A 19,045-nucleotide genomic window follows, 5' to 3' on the forward strand; every position below is an offset into this window, starting at 1 on the left:
AGGAATCAGTAGCAGGGGCATTATTTCTGTGTCCAAGCCACAAAACATGTCCTCTCCCTGTATTTAAAAGTTGGAAAGTAGGCCCTTGTGTGACTGCATCAATATGTTTTAACCCTGCCTAGTCCATCAATATAGACTCTTGGTATGGGGCCCCATGATTTCTATGAACGCCTCTGCTTAAGCTGGCCCCCGGCTGCTGTGGTAACCCATCGATTAACAGCGCACATTCAAAATAGTTAACAGACACCATCAGCTTCTTGTGGAGTTCCTGAGCCACCTCCACACACGCAGGCTCCTTCTCAGGATGTTCATTCACATCCTAATGCGGTGAGAGGTTACATATAAAAATAAAATCCTAAAATCTTGGAATTTTTGCTTTGCCCACTAATACTCCATTTACACAGACAGATTAGTGGCAGTAAACTACCACTAACTGGTAAATATTTACTGATTGTCGGAGGTTTAGAAGCCTGTTTACACAGGAAAACCATGCTAAATGATGTGCGTTGAACGTTCAGAAGGCGTAAGCTTACCATTGTTCTTGGCAGTGCAAGTCCTGTTTATACAGGATGATGCGCCGCCAAGAAGAATGATTTTTAATGATTTAAAAATAATTTCACCCTACGAACAAGCATTTCAGCAGCAGAAGGGAAGGAAGGGAGACACAGATCCATTACTAGTGGGTTGGCGGAGCCCCACAGGATAGTTCACCTCAGATTTAGAAAAAGTGACAACCGGCCCCTCCAGCTTAGGCTCCTCCTACCCCCATGTTCTCCAGTCTAAAATTTGAGGTCGCAGAGGATAGTCACTGCCTTTGCAGCTCCTCAGAAGAATTTTTTATTTTACCAGGAGACCTGGACCCCCCGTGGTCTAGAGGTCTCAGGGGGTCTCAGCGCTGCTGGGACCCCTGGCCCTCCCCTGGCGGATCTGCGTACCCCCTAAGGAGGTCCCCGCAGAAGCCTGCCGGCCCCGGGGGATACAGGGCGCTCCCTGGCGGAGAACCACACTGTGTCTAGGGGTCCCTGCGAGCTCCGCCGTGGGGGGGAGCGAAGGGCCATGGTGCCACACATCCCTGGGGGTCCCTGTGGCGCTCAGCTGGGTAAGTGCCCTGTGTGTGTGTGTGTGTGTGTTACTGTCTTATGGTGACTGCACCTTTTGTCTTTTCAGGCCTGTGGTGGCGCTGTCTCCTCCGCGCAGCGCATCAGAGCCTTCGGATTCACCGACAAGCTCTGCTGGTGAGATCTCCGATTCTGATGAAGAGGATCGGCAGGGTCGCCCGGCTTCGCTTTCAGGCCGCGTGGATGCTCTTATTGGAGCCATGCGGGAAGTGTTACAGCTGTCTGAAGAGGTGACGAGGCCGGGCAAGTCGGCCCGGCTGTATCAGGAGTCGCACGATGAACTTAACGAGGCGGTGGAGAAAGAACGCCTGTGTCCGGATAAACGCTTCCAAGGGATGCGGTTTTTGGATGCCCTGTATCCCTGCTCCACAGAGACGATCGCTAATTGGGTCCCCTCTCCTGAAGTGGACGTGCCATTGTCTCAGCTGAGCAAATCTTCTTTGCTTCCGGTTAAAGGGAAGGCGAGTCTACAGGATCCGCTGGACAGAAGGACGGAGTTAGCGGCGAAGTCCATCTACGAGGCCGCGGGTCATGGATTCCAAGCGGCCTTGGGGGCCATGTGGGGACAGCCTGTCCATCTAGTGCACTAGTTAGGCGTTGGGCCAGATGGTGATGCTGAGCAGTGTCTGCCCTGGCTGGACCAGAATGGGAGACCATAGAATCCACAGATGATTCTGACCCAATTTCATGCCCAGCACATGCCTGACACCTAACATTATACTGGTGAGGCTTCCCTGAGATGGTTGGATCAGCTGCAGTCGGCATGGCAAGATGGGACTCCGCTGTCTGACGTGGAAAGGCTCTTCCAGCTGTTGGAAGAGGCGGCCCGATATAGCAGAGACGCAGTGCTGGATACTACTTCGGTTGTGTCCAGGGCTCAAGCCTTGGCCGCCACAGTCAGGAGAGCTCTGTGGCTCAAACAGTGGACTGGAGACGCAGTATCCAAACAAGGTTTGCTTACTCTGGTGTACAAGGGCAGTCAGCTTTTTGGTTCGGACCTCACGGAGCTGATTGCTAAGGCCAAGGATGTGGCTTTGCCACAGTGGAAAGCTGCGGCTTCTACGTCTGACAGGTCAAGTGCCGGTAGTGGTCGTCGGTCCTTTCGACCCAGGGGACGATTCGATCAGCCCTCTTGGAGATCGGGTCATCCCTCGTCTTCCGGTAAGAAGTCCACCCAGAAATCCCGTACTCCCTGGAAACAGCATTTCCGTCGGGACAAAAGGGAGGTTGACAAAATGCTCGCTAAGGCAGACTGACGCCAGGATCCCTCTCGGGTGGGAGGTCGGCTGCTACAGTTCGGGTCGGTTTGGGCGTCCCACGTATCGGACGCCTGGGTGACGCAGGTTGTGTCAGCGGGCTATTTCATAGAGTTTCACTCTCTACCCCCGGACAGGTTTCGTCAGTCTCGCATCCCGTCCGTGCCCAAGCTGGCTGCTGCTCTGCTGCGGGAGGTCGACTCTCTTCTGCAGCAGGGTGTAGTGGTTCCGGTCCCGCCGGAGGACCGGGGAAGGGGGTTTTTACTCCAACCTTTTTGTGGTCCCCAAAAGAGGAGGACAAGTTTCGTCCCATTCTGGACCTCAAGGATTTGAATATTCATGTCCGAATCCGGAAATTCCGTATGGAGTCTCTTCGCTCCGTCGTGGCGGCCTTGTCGCAGTACGATTTTTTGGTGTCGATCGACATCCGCAACGCCTATTTGCATGTCCCTGTCGGCAGGGCTCACCAGCGCTTCCTGCGTTTCGCCGTAGGGCAGGCCCATTACCAATTTGTGGCCCTACCATTCGGGTTGGCCTCGGCGCCCAGGGTTTTTACAAAGGTTCTGGCGCCGCTCATGGCGCTCCTTCGAAAGCAAGGAGTTACGATTCTCCCCTACCTGGACGACCTGTTAATTGTGGCGCCCACAGCGGAGGAGGCAGTGACAGCTCGCGATCTCTCCCTTCAGCACTTGGAGGACTTCGGGTCGCTGGTCAATTGGAAGAAGTCGTCATTGGAGCCGTCGCAGTCAATCCTGTTCTTGGGGATGCATTTCGACACCGTACGGGCAGTGGTGTCCCTCCCTCTGGACAAACAAGCGAACCTTCGTCACCACGTCCAGGCTATGAGGTCGGTGAGGGCGATGTCCCTTCGGAAGTGCATGCGCCTTCTGGGTCTGATGGTGGCGGCAATGGAAGCGGTGCCGTTTGCACAATTTCATTCCCGGGATCTCCAAAATCTTATTCTGTCCCGTTGAGATCGATTGCCGACTTCGCTGTCGTCATCACCCGCAGGGTGCGAGAGTCTCTTGGATGGTGGTTACGTCTGGAGGCTCTATCCCTGGGGAAATCCCTTCTTCTCCCACGGTGATCGGTGATTACCACCGATGCCAGCCTGACTTGCTGGGGGGGGGGGGTTTGGAACGACCTCTGGGTTCAAGGGGTCTGGTCGTCAGAGGAGTCGTCTCTGCCAATCAACATTCTGGATTTGAGAGCAATATTTCTCTGCCTCCGACATTGGACGGTCCCTTTGAGCGGTCTGCCGGTCCGGATTCAGACGGACAATGCGACAGCTGTCGCGTATATCAACCATCAGGGCGGGACGAGGAGTTCCAGACTCATGATGGAGGTCTCTCGGATCCTGATTTGGGCCGAGTCCAGGGTTCCAGTCATCTCCGCGTTTCACATCCCGGGTGTGCTGAATATCTCGGCGGACTTCCTCAGTCGCGAGCGGGTAGATCCCGGAGAATGGAGTCTTCATCCGGAGGTTTTTGCTCTCCTGTGCTCCCGTTGGGGGACTCCCCAAGTGGACTTGATGGCATCCAGGCTGAACGCCAGGATTCCGACATTCATGTCCAGGTCAGGTACAGGGACCCGGAGGCTGTGGCGGTAGATGCTCTAGTGGCCCCGTGGGACCAGTTCGAGCTGATCTATGTGTTTCCGCCGGTATCCTTACTTCCTCTGGTGATCAGGCGGATCAATCTCGAACGAGTATCGGTGATTTTGGTGGCGCCGGATTGGCCGCGGAGGGTGTGGTATTCAACGCTGGTGTCTCTTCTGGCGGCGCCTTCGTTTCCACTGCCTCTTCGCCTGGACCTGTTAACCCAAGGGCCCATTCGTCATCCGGACCTGAAGTCACTTCGTTTGACGACGTGGCTCTTGAGACCGAAATCTTGACCCGTCGTGGGTTTTCGGCCAAGGTCATTGCCACCTTGCGGGCGGCCAGAGGTCCAGCTACGACTAGGATTTATCACAGAACTTGGGAGGCCTTCTATTTATGGTGTTCTGGATCGTCAAGGAACCCGAGGGTTTTTTCCATTCCCAACTTCTTGGCCTTTCTGCAATGTGGTCTGGTCAAGGGTCTAGCAGTTAGTACCTTGCGGGGTCAGGTCTCTGCACTATCCGGGCTTTTTCGGAAGGCTATTGCCTCACGCAGGGATGTGTGTTCATTTTCTCGCGGGGTTGCTCGTCAGTTTCCGCCTCGGAGGGCAGTTGTGGCTCCTTGGCGGCTCAATTTAATTTTGGAGGCTCTTCAGCATGGGCCGTTTGAGCCTATGGATTCAGCTACGCTTTACTTGCTTTCTTGGAAGGTGGCCTTCCTGGTGGCGGTCACCTCTTTAAGAAGGGTTTCAGAGTTGGCGGCACTGTCTTGCTCGCCCCCTTTTCTGGAATTCCACCCGGATCGTGTGGCGCTTCGTACCCGTGGAGATTTTTTACCTAAAGTGGTGTCGCGTTTTCCACCTCAATCAGGACATCCTGTTGCCTTCCCTCTGTCCGAAACCAAAGAGTCCGAAGGAGCGGGCCTTGCACTCGTTGGATTTGGTGCGGGCATTGAAGTTCTATCTTTCAATCACGCAAGGGTTTCGAAAATCGGATTCTCTGTTTGTGATTCCTGCTGGTCGTCGCCGTGGTCAGCGGGCTTCCAAGGACACTATAGCTCGGTGGATATGTTCGGCTATCCTGGAGGCGTACCGGCTCAAGGACGAGCCTTGTCCGGTTAAGGTTCAAGCTCATTCCACGAGAGCTGTTGGTTCGTCGTGGGCTTTTCGTCAGGGGGCTTCGGCAGCGCAGCTCTGCCGGGCGGCTCCCTGGTGCTCCGTTCACACTTTTACTAAATTTTATAAAGTGGACGTGAGTGCTTCCGCCAATGCGGCCTTGGGACGCAGGGTCCTGCAGGCGGCGGTGGTTTAGGTTATCTCTTTATTTTTTGTTCGGCGCTTGTTGCGCACTTGCCTAAGTTGTTGGGGTGTTGGCGATTCTGCCACTGTTTCCCACCCTTGAATTTTGGACTGCTTTGGGACATCCCACTAGTAATGGATCTGTGTCTCCCTTCCTTCCCTTCTGCTGCTGAAAGACGGATTTTGGTAAGACCTTACCTGTAAAATCCTTTTCAGCGAAGGAAGGAAGGGAGACACAGCACCCTCCCATGGCAGAAGTGTATTATGGTTTTTCTAGATGCGGCACGACTCCCTCCTGATGGCGGTCATCTGGTCTGGGGTTGGCGCACTAGGGCTCTGTTCCAGCATTGCCAGCTCATCGCAGTTGTCAGGTCCAGTAAGTAGTGCCTGGGACTGTGTGTTTTCATGCTGTTATATACATAACCTGTTCTCTCACATTTCTGAATTTTCAGAAGGGGTTGTGTTGTTCCCCTGGTGTTGTCTGCTCTTCCTTAGCTTGTGTACGGACTGGAGAACATGGGAGTAGGAGGAGCCTAAGCTGGAAGGGCCGGTTGTCACTTTTTCTAAATCTGAGGTGAACTATCCTGTGGGGCTCCGCCAACCCCCACTAGTAATGGATCTGTGTCTCCCTTCCTTCCTTCGATGAAAAGGATTTTACAGGTAAGGTCTTACCAAAATCCGTCTTTTTCTCGTTTTACCCTATAGCCTATTTACACTCCACTTCTCAGCAGCTCTCGTTTATAATCTTTCAGTGTAAATGCATATTAAGTCTCAGCATTGGCTTACCCTGCCTGTTCTGTAGAGATTCTCAGCAGCCATCTTATTATCATCACAGACAGGATTAAAAGAAAAGGTAACATCTTGTCATATAGATAATACAGGATCCACCATTCACAAAAGGTGATGGTGTCAGCTGACCTTCTCCCCCCTCTCTGCACAATGACCTCTGCACAGGTCAGAGAGCATGCCTATAACCCAGTGAACATCCACAGTCTAAAGTGGTCCATGTATCCACTGTAAGGCTTATCAGCTCAGGTAATATTGCCGCCTGATCATTTACAGAGAATACAATTAGAAAAATCTTGACAATCAGAAATTAAAAACCTATTGATAAAAAAGAATATAAATGTCTGGTTTTAATAATTACAGAAATTTCTAGCTGATATATTCCTTAACATGATCAACACTCGTATAAGACGTAGATAGTACTCGGACCTCACAAGTGACCGCGGTCAGATAGTATTTAATCTAAATCACAATTAGTCAGGAAGCAGGAAACCACTAGAATATAATTCCGCAAGTACAACAAACGTGATTGTATATTATCATTAGGCTATATTCAGTAGCTTTACCGAGAATTCTATAATAAAGGCTCAGTGGTCAATGTTCTCGTGTATAAAACATTCACATAACATAAAAATAAGTAACAATGCAGAACACTGACGTGGTAAATCTAAAGCTTCCTCCTAAAAGGAAAACCCCACGCGGGGAGAGGACCACATCTGAAGACTCGACAATGACACATTATGATGGAGTGATCATCTCGGAGCTTCTCCTGCTGAGCCTTCACCTCTTTCCAGGACATCGAGGGAAAAAAGAAAATACCTGACTATTCAAGGAACCATTCCTGAATAATTCTTAGTATTCTGGGATATTTGGCTGCATCCGTTCTTTATGGAAATAAGGATCTACAAAAGCCAAACTGTTGTAAAATGCAGCAAATGTTCTATTGTGTGGTATACTGGGATCTACGGGGGCTTCAAACTCTGGGGTGACCATTATAAAGCAGCACAGAGCCCATTGTATAAACTCTACTGGTATATTTACCTGGATTAGAACCAAAATATCTAACTGAAGGCCCACCATACATATTAGACTAATGTTGACCTATCCCACCGATATTGACAGATTCAGCTGAAACTCAAATGTGTATGGGGGCCCAGACAACTGATTGTTGGGGAAGTTAAAGGGGTATTCCTATCTCCAAGATCCTATCCCAATATGTAGTAGGTGTAATAATAATATTAGCAAATACCTCCAATTAGAAATGTAGTATAGTCCTTCTGATTAGCAATGTTGCTTACCCCATGTGCAAGGCATTGCAGTAGCTTAGGCATCTATGGTTACGACCACACATAGTTACACTTAGTGGTCGTAACAATGAATACCTAAGCTACTGCAATGCCCTGCACATGGGGTAAGTGACATAGCTAATCAGAAGAACTATCCTACATTTATAATTGTAGGTATTTGCTAATATTATTACACCTACTACATATTGGGATAGGATTTTGGAGATGAGAATACCTCTACAGTGTCCGACATGTCCGATTTTGAACTATTGATCCTTCTGTTTCCCTGGAGATAACTTATCACCAAAGATGTAGGACTGCGGTTCTCTTATAGAGAACACAGAGACACTCGGCTGAAGTACTCTTGTGTATGGGACAACGCTTTACTGTTGGAATTGCTGTGGCATATGAGAGGAGACTGACTATGAGCATCACTATCACGGTGAAAATATTTAGGATTTTTAAAGTCCTAATTTTAGGAGGTCCAAGTCCTAAAAAAATATTATTAACCAGGAACAATGTATTATTTAGAAAAAGACTCATCCATCGCCTGATTGGATTGTTTATAGTCATCTCATCTGCCCATGTAAACAGGACGTGCTGCCGACAATAAGCAACCATCTTGGTACACTTTGTATCGGCCCTTTTGAAAAGGCTTTATATGAGCACCGGTGGACTTGTTAGTGGGGCTGTGGCCTGACGCTGATGATTGGCCACACTATCTATCAGTATTCGGTCAGTATTTTTTCTCAGGAGTGGGAGCCAAAACCAGGTGAGGAACAATCAGAGAAAAGGTATAATAGAAACAAGTCACCAATTCTGCATTTATCACCCACTCCTGGTTTTGGCTCCCACTCCTGAGAAAAAATACTGACCGAATACTGATAGTGGGGCCGTGGCCTCAGTCCACAAGTCCACAGTGCATGACCGTGCTCATTCATGTGTATTTGTACTTGTGAGATCTGAAATGAACGTGAACGACTGTGACCTGTTTGGTGAGATAAAGGTTACTGACGCACTTGATCTAAACGTAGTCCCGCAGTCCGGCTTCACCCATTTTTTTCCTACAGATCATATTACCTGAACTTATCATGTGTCTTCCCAGGCTGTAAACAGAGAGGAGGCAGTACATTGTAAAGACGAGGCCTACAGCGTCCAAAGCCCAAACACGAGAAGCCAACAACTAATCTGTCCGGTGTACAAATACATTCCACCCCTCTGTTATCCTGATCAGACAAGGAGCTCACATGGCTCATTACAGGACGGGACGGAAGTTCTCTTAAAGTGATCTACACCTCCGACATTAAATGTGACGATACGGTTCTAATGTCTAGACGGAGTGAGCCGTCTTTCTTTTTGACGAAGAAGAAGCCTGCTCCCGCCGGGGAGGTAGATTTCCGGATAAATCCCCGGGCCAGATTCTCCTCAATATATTCAGACATGGACCGGGTCTCAGCAGCGGACAAAGGGTAAATACGCCCACGGGGAGGAGTAGCGCCGGGTATCAGGTCGATTGGGCAATCGTATGGTCTATGAGGGGGTAATGTCTCTGCTTCTCTTTTATTAAAGACATCCGCATAAGACCAATAGGGAACCTGTAGGCCGGGTAGATTGGCTGGGGTAGGAGAAGGACGGGCAGGAAGAACGGGAACTAAACAAGTCTTATGGCAGTCCTCTCCCCAGCGAAGGACTTCTCCGGTCTGACAATCAAGCACGGGTGCATGTTTCTGGAGCCAAGGTAGGCCTTGCAAGAGGGCGTGAGAGAGTCCAGGCAGAACATGGAAGAAGATGCTCTCAGAGTGCAGCATTCCCACCTGCAGAGTTATGGATTCGGTGATGAGTTGAATGGGATGCGGTAAGAGACCCCCATCCACGGAGGCGACAGATAAGGGTACAGCCAGGGGTTTGGTGGGAATGTGGTATTTCTCTACCAGGGATAGAGAAATGAGATTTCCGGCAGCTCCAGAGTCAAGTTGAGCTAGTTCACAGAAACTGTTCTCCCCGCAGATGATAGAGACCGACAGCATCAGAGATGGAGAGGGTTTACTCTTGTCTAGGACGACCTCTGTGAGCGATCCTAGACACAGGCGTTTCCCGACCTCTCCGGGCAGGAACGGATCCGGTGCTCCGTACTGCCACAGTAGAAGCAGCTCCCCTCGGCACGGCGTAATTCTTGACGGGTTTTGACCATCTTGGTCTGGTCGACCTGCATAGGCTCGGGTGAGTGCGCCTGAGGAGTAACGGAGGAACGGAGGAAGTGACGGGTTTCTGAAAGGTAGGGGCAAGGCGTGGAAACCTCCTTTCACGGGTGACCTCTTTGGTGCGCTCCTGGAACCGGATGTCAATCCGGGTGGCGAGTGTTATTAAGTCGTCGAGAGTGGTAGGAATGTCCCGACCGGCGAGTTCATCTTTAATACGGCCGGACAGACCCTCCCAGAAGACGGACACCAGGGCGTCGTTATCCCAGGCAAGCTCCGAAGCAAGGGTACGGAACCTTATGGCATATTGGCCCACGGTGAGACTTCCTTGACGGAGGCGTAGCAGAGATGAGGCGGATGAGGTCTTCCGTCCTGGTTCGTCGTAGACTTTCCGGAAAGCCGTGAGAAAGGCTGGCAGGTTGAACACCAGGGAATCTCCTCTCTCCCATAGAGGATTTAGCCATGGTATTGATGGGCAGCGGCGGTGCCGGGGTAGTAAGTGTGCGAGTGGAAGCAGCTCCCGATGAGACAGTCAGTGTGTCCAGGCGAGAGTTAACACTACGCAGGTGACTCAGGATGGACTCCTGTTGGGACCTCTGACGGGAAAGTTCATGACATAGGTCCGAGAGCGAGGGAGCTTGGGTGCCACCGGGTTCCATGGCCCGAGCAAACTGTAACCGGTGTGGGAGGTGAAACCTCTGAGCTACTATACAAAGGGCAGTCCTTGTAAGGAAGCGGGTGGCTCCCAGGGAAGGCGGGTAGGTAGACACTGCAAGTGACAAGGACAGTCTCAGGGTAGAAGGGCAGGGCAGTCACAGCAAGTGACGGGGACAGTCTCTTGACAGGCGGGTGGTCACGGCAAGTGACGGGGACAGTCTCTTGACAGGCGGTTGGTCAGGGCAAGTGACAACAGGGTAAGAGTCTCTAGGCAGGCAGGGGGTCACGGCAAGTGACGGCAGAGCCTCCAGGTAGGCTAGCAGGTGAGCGCTCCCAGGTGAGCGAGTAAGAGTCTCTGGACAGGCAGGTGGTCACAGCAAGTGACGGCTAAGCCTCCAGGTAGGCTAGCAGGCAGGTAGCAGGTGAGCGCTCCCAGGTGAGCGAGTAAGAGTCTCTGGACAGGCAGGTGGTCACAGCAAGTGACTGCTAAGCCTCCAGGTAGGCTAGCAGGCAGGTAGCAGGAGAGCGATCCCAGGTGAGCGGGTGAGAGTCTCTGGACAGGCAGGTGGTCACAGCAAGTGACGGCTAAGCCTCCAGGTAGGTTAGCAGGCGGGTAGCAGGTGAGCGCTCCCAGGTGAGCGCTCCCAGGTGAGCGGGTAAGAGTCTCTGGACAGGCAGGCAGGTATTTGGCAGGTAGTTCCTGGTCCGCAGGCGGACTGATCCATAGACAGACTGGCAGGTGCTGGTAGGCAGACTGTCGGACCACAGGATTGCAAGCAGGTAGACAGAAATCAGGCAGGTATCAGGCAGGTATCAGGCAACGGGACCTGTGGGCTGAAGCAGAGTTGAAAGGCTTTGCAACAACAGAGCTCGGGCACCTCCATTTTGTGAGGAGGTGCCTTATATATGGTGAGGTCCTCCGGCCATTGGCCGGGGACTCCTTAGGACGGCGCGCGCGGCCCCTTTAAGAGAGAGGGAGCGCGCGCGCTCGCACCCTAAGTGCATTGACGGGGAAGCAGCGTGCGCTGCCAGCAGAGCGGGAGGAAGACGCCAGGCACGGAGAGGAGAGGTGAGGGGAACGGCGTCCCTGCCTAGCAGGAGGCAGGGACGCCGACGCTACAGTCGTCGCATGATTGTAGCAGCCGTCACGTGATTGTGGCAGCCGTCATGTGATTGTGGCAGCCGTCACGTGATTGTGGCAGCCGTCACGTGCTGGTATAACACGCTGCAATTAGAAATGGGAATCGGCACAGGAGTCACAATATAAAGTCAGTGCTGGTAGTAACACAAGAATCCAACAAGCCGAGCGTCGACACGTCGTCCAACAGCCCAACATGGATGATGAGAAGCTGCGGGACGTCACATAATCCGCGATATTCAGGCAGAGAACACAAACCGCAATGTGCTGCCACCGACATCTTCATCAGCTCAGGAGGAGGCGACTGTGTAAGAACATCACCGTTTTGTTTTCCCCCCTGAATATCGTGGATTATTAGATGACTGATGTTCTGCTACTTTTTCTTTTTGAAGTTGTCTACACACATAATGGCTGCAGAGGACTGAGAGAAAGTCCACAGGGAACAAAACAGAAGTCGGGAACAGAAGGGGAGACGAGGGCTGAGCCACTTACACAGACAGAAAGCTGAGGAGGACATGTTATTACTCCAGGATCTGCTCCATTCATTCCCTATGTGGCATCCAAGCGCTGAGCTCGGCTTTTTCCAGAGCCCCATAGAGAATGAATGGAGCTGCAGTTGTTCCCTGACTTTCCGTTCCTTCCCAATCAGACGATGGTTCGCAGTGGTCAGACCCCACGATCAGTAAGTGATCACTGAGCCTGTGGATAAGTGATAACTAAAGTTGACAAATCCCCGGGCCCGGATGGGATACACCCGCGAGTACTGCAGGAATTAAGTAACGTCATAGATAGACCATTATTTTTAATCTTTAAAGATTCCATAATAACAGGGTCTGTACCACAGGACTGGCGTATAGCAAATGTGGTGCCAATATTCAAAAAGGGGACAAAAACCGAACTTGGAAATTATAGGCCGGTAAGCTTAACCTCTACTGTGGGTAAAATCCTGGAGGGTTTCCTAAGAGATGCTATAATAGAGTATCTGAAGAAGAATAACCTCATGACCCAATATCAACATGGGTTTACAAGGGACCGTTCCTGTCAGACTAATCTGATCAGCTTTTATGAGGAGGCAAGTTCTGGACTGGACCAAGGAAATGCAGTGGATGTTGTGTATATGGACTTTTCAAAAGCTTTTGATACGGTTCCACACAAAAGGTTGATACATAAAATGAGAACAATGGGGATAGGGGAAAATATATGTATGTGGGTTAAGAATTGGCTCAGTGATAGGAAACAAAGGGTGGTTATTAATGGAAAACACTCAGACTGGGTCTCATTTAACAGTGGGGTTTTTAACATATTTATTAATGACCTTGTAGGGGGCATACAGAGTAATATTTCAATATTTGCAGATGACACTAAACTCTGCAGGGTAATCAATACAGAGGAGGACAATTTTATATTACAGGAGGATCTATATAAACTAGAAGCTTGGGCTGATAAATGGCAAATGAGCTTTAATGGGGATAAGTGTAAGGTAATGCACTTGGGCAGAGGAAATAAAATGTATAATTATATGCTTAATTCTAAAACACTGGATAAATCTGTCACTGAAAAAGACCTGGGTGTATTGGTGGACGACAAGCTCATGTTTAGTGGCCAGTGTCAGGCAGCTGCTGCAAAGGCAAATAAAATAATGGGATGCGTTAAAAGAGGCATAGATGCTCATGAGGAGAAGATAATTTTACCTCTATATAAGTCATTAGTGCGACCACACTTAGAATACTGTGTACAGTTCTGGTCTCCGGTGTATAAGAAAGACATAGCTGAACTAGAGCGGGTGCAGAGAAGAGCGACCAAGGTTATTAGAGGACTGGGGGGTCTGCAATACCAAGACAGGTTATTACACTTGGGTTTATTTACTGTGGAAAAACGAAGGCTTAGGGGCAGGGCCGGCATCAGCACCCGGCATACCCGGGCAAGTGCCGGGGCCTTGGAAAATCAGAGGGGCCCACCGCCCACTCACTGTCGGGGCCCACCGTCCACTCACTGTCGGGGCCCACCGCCCACTCACTGTCGGGGCCCTGGCCGCTTCCTCTGCACCTGTTCAGTGACGCAGGCGCTGCTTGATTGCCGGCACTCCCCCAGACATGGCCGCGCGCTATGCGGCTGTGTCTGCTAGTAATGACACGGCAGGGTCGACGGCACTGCACCTTTAATTGTGATTGTGTGTCGCCCCTGCCGCGTCATTACTAGCAGACACAGCCGCATAGCGCGCGGCCATGTCTGGGGGAGTGCCGGCAATCAAACACCGTCGGAGGTCCTGCACAGATGGGGTGGAGCGGCCCGGACCCGACCTGACCGCAGGTGGGCCCTTCTGATGGTCCAGGACCATGATGTCTGTGACACGCCGGGGGCCCTGCACTGCCCCATACCTGAGGAGCTGCTGAACTGGACACTGGACCGGGGACAGGTGAGTGAGGCTTCCCCAATCCCCATATTAAAAATATTTGTAATAGGTCTGTGTGAGTGCATGTATGTGAATGTCAGTGTGTATGAGTGTGTATATATATTTGTCAGTTTTATATATGTTTTTAAGAATTTGTGTAAAAATGTGTATGTCTGTATGTGTACATATCTGTGTACTGTGTGTGTGTGTGTGTGTGTGTGTGCGTGCGTGCGTGTGTCTGCGTACCGTGTGTGCGTGCGTGTGTCTGCGTACCGTGTGTGCGTGTGTCTGTATGTGTACATATCTGTGTACCATGTGTGCGTGCGTGTGTCTGCGTACCGTGTGTCCGTGCGCGTGTCTGCGTACCGTGTGTGCGTGCGCGTGTCTGCGTACCGGGTGCGCGTGTCTGCGTACCGTGTGTGCGTGCGCGTGTCTGCGTACCGTGTGTGCATGCGCGTGTCTGCGTACCGTGTGTTACCGTGTGTGCGTGCATGTTTCTGCATACCGTGTGTGCGTGCGCGTGTCTGCGTACTGTGTGTGTGCGCATGTCTGCATATGTGAAGGATGAGGTGGCAGGCTGGGCCCTGTGTACTATATATATATTTCTCCGCCGTATCTGTGCATCATGAATCGTGTATGTGTTAAAAGGGCCCACAGAGACTCTCTCGCCTGGGGCCCAGAAAAACCTGGAGCCGGCCCTGCTTAGGGGTGATCTTATTACTATGTACAAGTATATGAGGGGACAGTACAAAGACCTTTCTACTGATCTTTCTACTCTGAGGCCTGAGACGGGGACAAGGGGGCATCTTCTACGTCTGGAGGAAAGAAGGTTTAATCATAATCACAGACGGGGATTCTTTACTGTAAGAGCAGTGAGACTATGGAGCTCTCTGCCGCATGATGTTGTAATGAGTGATTCACTAATAAAATTTAAGAAGGGCATGGATGCCTTTCTTGATAAGTATAATATTACAGGTTATATATACTAGATTCCTTGATAGGGCGTTGATCCAGGGAACTAGTCTGATTGTCGTATGGAGTCGGGAAGGAATTTTTTTCCCCAATGTGGAGCTTAGTGTTTGCCACATGTTTTTTTTTTTGCCTTCCTCTGGATCAACATGTTAGGCTATGGGTTGAACTAGATGGACTTAGTCTTCCTTCAACCTTAAAAACTATGTTTCTATGTATGTAACTTGTTATCTTCAGACATCCCCTCTAAGCAATGGCGCACGCCAGCAGTGAAGGCGGGAGGAGGCGCTGGGTACAGGGAAGACTTTACCTCTGGGGGCCACATATAGGGCATGTGAGGGGTGGACACTTCCCGTATTCACCATTACTGAGCCCCCGCTCTGTACCGCTCTTATCTGAGTGCAGGAGACACAGCAGTCACTAATCAGCCACTCTCCGGCACTTGCAGCCGTCCGAGCTCTGCTGTGCCTGTTAGGGGTGAAGTTCGGGTCCTAGGAGGCAGCGACTATGCAGCCTGAAAGCAGATCACAGCCCGGGTACCGCGTCTCCGGATAAATCTCCACCTTGTGAGCTGCTTCTTGTGCAGCAGCCCCATGCAAGTCGCTCCACTCTCCTCAGCCAGCTCCTGCTGAAGACTGAGCTCCTCTGCCCAATCTAGGAGCCCAATAGCCCTGATCACACCAGTGGTAGCCCAGTGCTGCTGGGGGGGGCAGGGCTAGATCCGATTTACAGATAGCAAACTAATCAGCCCTAGATATTTCTAATAGCTGCAGAGCAGGCGACATAACTCTGACCGGTGTCCTCATAGACCTCTCCTCAGCCGGGGTCTAATAAGAGCAGTAAGATGGCCGTCATGGGGTCCATTGTTAGATCTCGGCTGCCATAGAAACTCATCGGCACCATGATCGCGCCTCCCTCTCTGGTCTTAAGTGCTTAAATGCTGTGAAAGCCACTGACTGTGTCATATAAGGGGTTAAGCTGCCAGGATCAGGGTTGGCTCCACTGCTGGCGCCTGAGGCAGGAGCGGGACTGTGTTATACCGCCACACGACTGCCGCAGATCTTGTAAGAGCCATGACTGCACCTGCCTGATGATAATGTGTCCTATAACGCGGGTCCTGGTACCAGACTGCCCTTTACATATTAATCACTAGCTGGGAACCAGTTACTTACAGGTTCTAGTTTCTGATGTGTTTCCAGGACCTGTAGTTATCAACATTTTACCCTTAAGGCCCAGTTATAATATTACTGCAACACTCTCACTACATATGAGCATCCTGTACCTGTATACCTGCCCTGTGTGCGGCGCAAAAGTATATAACAAAATGTGTGTACACAAATACCTATCTCCTGAATGGTATTACTGCTAGATCTCCTGTACATAGAAATATGAGGTTCTTAGCGCACACTTTGAGCAAATTGTGCGAGCCCATCTGCCAACGTCAAGGCGACCTCTTCAGATGGGTCCCTACACTAACACTACACTAACTTACTAACTGGGACCACCATTTTTAATGTTTATTACTACTGTACTAATGCAATCAATTGTACCTGTTATAATTCATTTTTTTAATTAGTTTTATAATTTTTTATTACTCTTGTGTTTATGATAATGGTATTACTAAAATCCCTATACTTAGTGTTGATCCAGAAGAAGGCTAAAACCCCAGGACACCTTCAGCCAATTTGTGTCACTGGGGAAAAATTCCTTCTTGACCCCGAGAAAAGGCGATCAGTCCTAGGACCCTGGATCAAATCTAATAATGTTATTACTAGTTATTAATAATTCTTATTAATACTACACAACTAATTGTACTGCTACTGTAGTTATTAGTATTTTAATTTAGGTTTTTGTACTTTTTATAGATTATATATTATTTATGTCCTGCTATCTTATTACTTTGCTATTCTAACTTTTCTATAACTACTTAAAATAATAAAAACAACACTATAATTATTTTTATATTCTTACTATTATTAACATCCTGCTATCTTATTACAGTATTATTCTACTTTCCTATCACTACTAATACTACCCTATACCTAGAGTGTTGATCCAGAAGAAGGCAAAAACCCCAGGACACCTTCAGCCAATTTGTGTCACTGGGGAAAAATTCCTTCTTGACCCCGAGAAAAGGCGATCAGTCCTAGGACCCTGGATCAAACCTAATAATGTTATTATTAGTTGTATAATTAATATATTACTTATTGTACTACTGGAGTTATTTTAATTTATGTTTTTATTTTTATAAATATAGCTATTTAATATTCTTATTATTATTAATAACCTGCTATATTTTTACATTATTATTATTCTTTCCTATCACTACTAATACTACCCTATAACTACAGTATTGATCCAGAAGAAGGCAAAAACCCCTGGACACCTTCAGCCAATTTGTGTCACAGGGGAAAAACTCCTTCTTGACCCCGAGAAAAGGCGATCAGTCCTAGGACCCTGGATCACACTGCTATTCTACCTACTACTATTACTACTGTTATTTTATTACTATTTTATTTATTTCTTACTATTATCACTAGTATTATTACTCTTATTACACTAATACTGATACACTACCACTATATTACACTATCCTGCTGTTATTTGGTGGTCTGATACTTACCAGCCGGTATTGCCGTATGTGATGTTATCGGCAGAGAGGTTCCAGCAGGATGGTCCACATGATGTTCCTCTTTCCTCTCAAATACCGGTTGATGTACTGGCGGAAGTTGGTCTGGTTCTCCTTCTTCCTTCTTGTTGTTGGGATCGGTTGTCTTCTTTTCTGGCCTTTGGCCGTCACTTCCCCCCTAGGGATCTTGATGTGGAGTTTCATCTTCTTTGCTTTCTCTTCTTTCTCTTCTTTCTCTTCTTCCTCTTCTTCCTCTTCATCCAGGTAGGCGCACAGTTCTTTTAGTGTCTTCTGTCTTAAATCCATGATGTCCAGCTTTATCTTCTTTGCTGCTTTCTCCTCTTCTTCCTTCTCTTCTTCCTCGTCTTCCTCTTCATCCAGGTACTTGCGCCGTTCTTTTAGTTCCTTGCGCCTTTCTTCCCTCTTCCTTTTCTCCCTGGCTTTATACTCTTCGATGCATCTTCTTTGGGCAATGGGGTTGGTCGGCATAAGGCGCTGGAAGAGAAGAGATGAAGTTAGGAGGCTACAAGGAAGATCCGAATACACAGCTACCTTATAGAAGAGGCCGTAGCGTTGCCCTGAGTCGTCTCACTGACCTCCTTCTTGTAGAGGGGAGAAGGGAGAAACTTCACACAATATGCCAGTCTCCTCAGCTGTTCCTCAGGACTGATGTAATCTGCAGAAAACACAACCAGATATTAGGAGCAATCCTCACCGTACAAAGAGGACGTATGTATGTTAAGACTGTCAGAAGGAGCTCACTGATGGATTCTCAGTTAACTAGTTCTGCAGCCAGCAATAGACAGTACAGCACAGAGGGTACAGGAGGCAAACTGTGCACAATTTTCAATAAAACTCAGAAAAATATTTACCACCAAGTATATGCATTAAAGGAAAGAAAATGTCCCCACAGATGAGTCTGTTTAATGAAAGCCCCAGAAAGCCATGTAACAAGAGTATAGAGAACGGTGAGTGAGTGATGGATACTACCTGCTCCAACGCTGGCAGAATACTCCATCCCCATGGTGTCCGCTGATATCTTCTCTTGTAGAAATGTATCCACAATCTATAAAACCTCAGGAGGCGTCAGCAGAGGGTTTGGGGATTGGCTGATATTTCTTTGGTCTTAGAAACATTGGCTATAAATAATTCGGGGGCTCTGCTGGGGAAAGGGCAAATTGGGAAATGTGGAGGATATTTACTGTTCTGTATCTGAGCTTCATTAAAGGGGAATTATCAGATGGAACAAGTCATCCCCTTATCCCTGGGCTCGGTGACGACTGATAGATCAGTGGGGTCCGACCGCGGTAAACTCCAGCAATCACCAAAAAAGGGCAGTGACCCCCATTAGAAGTGATGGCTGGATCCTTCCAGATGGGAGATGTGATGAGTGTGGCGCCCCCCACTGGTGTCTCAGCGTATCATGTGTTGGGGAATAATGACTTCTCCTCTGGTAAATGGGCTGATTCCTGTCAGTTGTGGTCGCTGAGTGCGTGTGATGGGATGTGGCTCCGTCCATTATATTATATCACGTCTTATACCTATAATCTCTCGCTGATCGCAGGTGTCTGTCTTCACACTCAGATCAGATGGAACAAACTCACCACATAGGAGGTTTTTTTTTTTCAAATTCAAACCGAGCAATCCTATTGGCTGAGTATGACTGTCGTTACCATGGTGACAGAATTTTAAAGGGACAGAACATTAATAATGTATAATAGT

This window comes from Phyllobates terribilis, unplaced genomic scaffold (assembly GCF_046119375.1).
Source record: "Phyllobates terribilis strain yellow unplaced genomic scaffold, ASM4611937v1 Scaffold_36__1_contigs__length_13169755, whole genome shotgun sequence".
In the NCBI taxonomy this organism is placed as follows: Eukaryota; Metazoa; Chordata; class Amphibia; order Anura; family Dendrobatidae; genus Phyllobates; species Phyllobates terribilis.